Source organism: Electrophorus electricus, chromosome 6 (assembly GCF_041902795.1).
Source record: "Electrophorus electricus isolate QZ-2024a chromosome 6, ASM4190279v1, whole genome shotgun sequence".
In the NCBI taxonomy this organism is placed as follows: domain Eukaryota; kingdom Metazoa; phylum Chordata; class Actinopteri; order Gymnotiformes; family Gymnotidae; genus Electrophorus; species Electrophorus electricus.
This window is the reverse complement of record NC_137502.1, coordinates 13836594-13841241: the sequence shown is the minus strand read 5'-3', so window position 1 is coordinate 13841241 and position 4648 is coordinate 13836594. Positions and strand designations below refer to the sequence as shown.

Genomic DNA, 4648 nt, shown 5'->3' with positions numbered 1-4648 from the left:
CTCTTAAAATACAGTCTTAAATCTAAAGTAAAATATATCACAGTTTGTTGATTATCTAAAAAAATGTACTAATTTAATGGTCTATGTTTATGCATGACCATTATCAAAATAAAATCTTTAATGAGAAACACATATTCTGTGCTCTTTCAGTACTGCAAGGTAAGTCTTAAAAGCACATTGTCCCTGACTTACTGACTTTTCCTTCACTGGCTACATATCAACGCACACATCTTATAAACTCTACCTTGCAGGGAATCATGAAAAATGGGACGTTTAAAAGCACGTTATAAGGCATACATTTTAACACCATGTCCCTTTAAGTTCACTGACGATGACATAGATACACCCAGCAGGCGAAATGGGGAAATCAGCGATTGCTCCAATAAAATCTGAGCATGTTATATCAGAGCGTAAGCCGTCTTTTGTGGAAGGCACGGGGAGAGAGAGAGATGTGGGGGTAAGTGAAAAGTAGACAGAAGAGCTTAACGTGTTCTCAAATCGCTCACACACACGGAGACAGCCGTACACACGTACGTTCGCACACCTGTGCATCTCGGGAGCTGTAGCCGTCGTTATGAGGAAGCGATGAAGCAGTTACAATCGATTAAACGCTGCCGTGCGGTGTTCTTCGTTAGCTCATTCTAATAGGATTCGCTTACGAAGGTCATGTTCGCCCCCTACTATAAATACGAGTTCTCGAGTCCCTCTTTAAGTGCTTAATACTATCATATTAATACTCAGTGTGGTAATGAATAGGACAGCGACACCTTATTAACGGCGTGGTCCTGGACCATGTCGAGTCAGCTGTCGAGTCGCTATGCGAAAGACCTCGAGGATGCGTAGGCAAACGATAGCTGGTAATAGAATACTCCTAATATGTCGATCATTGCTACTGCAGACAATTGTAGCCTATATCCAGTTAGCTAGCCCCTTTACCACTCTTTTTAAATAATCTCGGGAAAATCTTTGCGATTCTCGTGCTGCGCAACCAGATCCTGAGGGCAAGTTGGCGATGTCAGGAGCTGGAAAGTACTCTGGGAACTCTGGCTTTCTTCTTCCAAGCCGCTCTTTTTGCTTTGAGCGTGCGCTGTAAGCAAACTGACCTGTACCACTTATTGAAGCCACGCTGAGAATTCCTAAAGAGAGTCGCGGAGCTGCCAGGGTAAGAGGGGTGGATTTCTCCACGTGAGTCGCCCGCTTTCTGTCCCTCACTGCCTTGCTCGCAGTCCAATTCCTCCTGTTGAAATTATAGGCTCTGGAACATGATTCATGAAAATGAATGGTGTTGTTTTAAATTTCAGGAAAAATAAAGGTCCACGGAGTCTGTACTTTTGTGGGCTCTGATTCTGAGAGTCTTCATGTCTGATTCAAACTGCGTATTTGTATATACTCTCCTGGTACTGGATGAGATCACTGTTTACATTGTACCATTAGTCAGGCCTTTCTTTTTGCTCTCTCTCTCTCTCTCTCTCTCTCTGTGTGTGTGCGGGTAGAGAATATTACTACATCGTCTATAGTGGTGTGAGCCATGCTAACACTAAATGGATTCTTTGTGAAGCCTCTGAATCACTCCCCTACCAAAATAAACACAAATGTCAATCTGAGCCTGCCTACAATGACAGCAAGCAGCCTAAGCCTATTTCCCCCTGAGTGAGCCATCGTCTCTTAATGCTTTCGATTTTGCTCAGCCGGGGAGGCAGCAAAGACCAAACTCAACACTGGAAATGACCTTGAGAGAGAAAGAGCCGCTGTCACACCCATAACTAACATTTTGCTGTGAAGCAAGTAGGCTAGAATGCTTCTATATCGTAGACATGTTTATTGCCTGTAATTAGCTTAGGAGGCTGTGCATTATCATTGGTGACAGAATTTGTCCTGCTTCTCCAGGTCTGTTTGATATTACTCAACATCTCAATGCAGTCTGAGGGGTGTAGTAGTTTTGCCATGAAATTGGCCTATTGGTGAGTATAAATTCTCTCCATAGCCATGTTGGTCTCAAAGCATTAGGGCAAAACTAAAGAAACATAATTAGGACACCAAAAATGCTTGGGGTAAGGAGACAATTCTGTAAATATTAGTATTCCCTTAAGGTAGAATGCTTTCTTTTTTTAATGGACAGTTTCAAGATGCTTACTTATATTTATTAAAAGTATATTTATATTCAAAGTATACTTTATTTCTTATACTTATTCAAATTTTAGTATGCCTATATATTCAAATCCAAGGTAGAATTTCACCTTGCTTGCTTCTTTCAGAGAGGATCATAGATGATTTATAGTTGATTTGCAGTTTTCTTGGCAAAGCTGTGGGATACCAAGATCATTACTAGAATTTGCCTACAGAAATTGTAAACATTTACTTACTGGCCTTATAATTGGAGTGGATTAAGGTCAAATTCTGCAGTACAGACTTCCATTATGTTTACAACAAGACATAGAGTTTATATTGGCCTATTATAGTGTACAAAGTAATGGGCCAATTGATTAATTATCCAGTAATGTTTTGTTTATCTATTATCTATTATCTATGGCTATTATTAGGAAATCACAGTGAGAAAAGCAAGAGAGAGTGTTGTCCTGGGTTTCAGAAGTTCATAGGCCATAGTTAAATAAGCATGGCATTCAGCATTCCCTCTAAACTCAACATTGTCATAACATTCTCGCTAACACATCATCATAAAATAACAGTGCTTCAGGGGAACCTTGTGCTGCTAAACACAAATTAGTCTTTCAGTTAGTGTTTCAGAGACCTGGTCCTGATATGTGTCCTCAACATGTTCATGTGCCATTCTAAAAGTATTTATTTATTTATTTATTTATTTATTTATTAATCGATCATAAACTGCTGTGATGTCAGATACTTTGATTTTCATAACTCTCATTACTTTTCTTGCTAGGATACATTGATGGGTATAAAATATTCAGGAGCCAAGTCTTGGCAAAAGACAGCATTGATCGTGTCTTACAAGATGTATAGCTGGGCATTATGGTTTATTCATTAGCAAACCTTAAGTTGGTCTCCTCCAAGATCCCTTCAGCCTAACGCTACACCCTGCTGTAGCGTGGCGTAAACACATCTGACAGTGCCCGTTGCGCGTGCTGTCAATTTAAACGCATGCCAATGGGTGCATCCTGAAATGAAGGGCCATTAAAGGAAACAGTATACTGTATTATTCTCTTCTTGTATGCCTCAGCACCTTCATTAAACTTTTACCTTTGCAACGGTGTGTGGAATTAGCTCGCTTTTAGGCAAAGTGGCCTGATCAATTTATGCTGAGAGGTTCTGCACAGAAAGTCGATGGAACATATTGTGTGTGATGCCAGATATGATGCTAGCCCCCGACGGAGGAAACTCAAATATTATCAAGGCTTATGTCTGATGCAGGCAAAACAGAGAAGCATTAAGTGGGCGGAATTAACCACAACAAACATGGCACTTACTGGAACACTTAGGTCCAAATTCAATCAATTTTTTATAATGACCCAAAAATAATTTGCAGAAGCAGTATTTTTGGCTGATATCAGCTTTTTCCCCTGTACTGGATATCAACTCCAGAATATACACTCAACAGATAATTGCTTTATAAACAAACTCATTGCCTAAGTTCACATGTGCACATAGCAAATGCAATATAACTTCTGATATATTGCCAAGTGCATTTTTAATTTCTTCTGGCTACTGGTAACTAATATCACATGATAGCTATTGAAACTAAATTATGTTGTTTATTAGTAGTTTATTATAGGAAGTAGTTTGAGGGGGGAAAAGAAACAGGTGCACATTTAAAAAAAATCCAGTGTGTAGAGAATGCTTGGTCTCATGAATAAATAACAAGGTAGCCATACATGCTGAAACAAGATACATTTCAGTGTGGAATAAAGAACACAGCAAGAGGCTGGTTCATCATTATGTATAAAACCGCTCGGCCGAAAATAGAGGACTATGAAGTGTTATTGTTTAGCCACAGATGCACTATTTCAGTCTTAGAAGTAACTATGTTTGGTCCAAGTTCTCTAAAAATCTCATTGCACAGAATGAGTGCCTGGAATGACCCTGTGCCCAAAATATATGCTGACAAACCATAAAAGCCAAATTCTCTTGTTTGATTCAGATTTGGATGGATGGTATTTAGTTTGGATTCTAGCCATCAATGCATGCTCTTCCATTTCAAACATCTGCTTCCAACACAATCTTACTGTGAACTGAGTCATCCAAGTCTGGTGATGTGCAACAGAGGAAGGCTCAGTTCACAACAGCACATCCCACATTGTTACAGTTATTTGAGCGTGAATATAATGACTTTTAGTTAAAACACACTCTCGTCTTTCTCTAAATGGGGAAACTCATTGGTGGAGCAACATGCCATCTCCTGGGAAACAAAATGATCAAAGTAAAGAAAACAACAAAAGGAAAGAGAATATTTACTGGATTATACTCTTAACACACTTGCAACCAAATGTACTGTGCATGCAGAAGAAAATAAACAAAAATTATTTTTTTCTATCTCACCATTTCAACAGTCCTTCTAAACGCCCTCCTTAACAGTTTCACTCTTGAATGAGACAAAATAACAAATTAAATCAAATGACATCTCAAGTCTATAAAGATGATGCTATCCCACACAAACAGGGATGACATCCAGATAATC

The 4648-nt window shown here is 39.2% G+C and overlaps 1 long non-coding RNA gene across 1 annotated transcript; it reads left to right on the top strand.

The window, feature by feature from the left end:
- The first annotated feature begins 268 nt into the window (after positions 1–268).
- On the top strand, positions 269–3201 carry LOC113576096 (uncharacterized). Its single transcript, XR_003410469.3, has 3 exons — positions 269–457; positions 1888–1961; positions 2897–3201. It is a non-coding gene; the product is annotated as an uncharacterized LOC113576096 (long non-coding RNA).
- The last annotated feature ends 1447 nt before the right edge of the window (positions 3202–4648 follow it).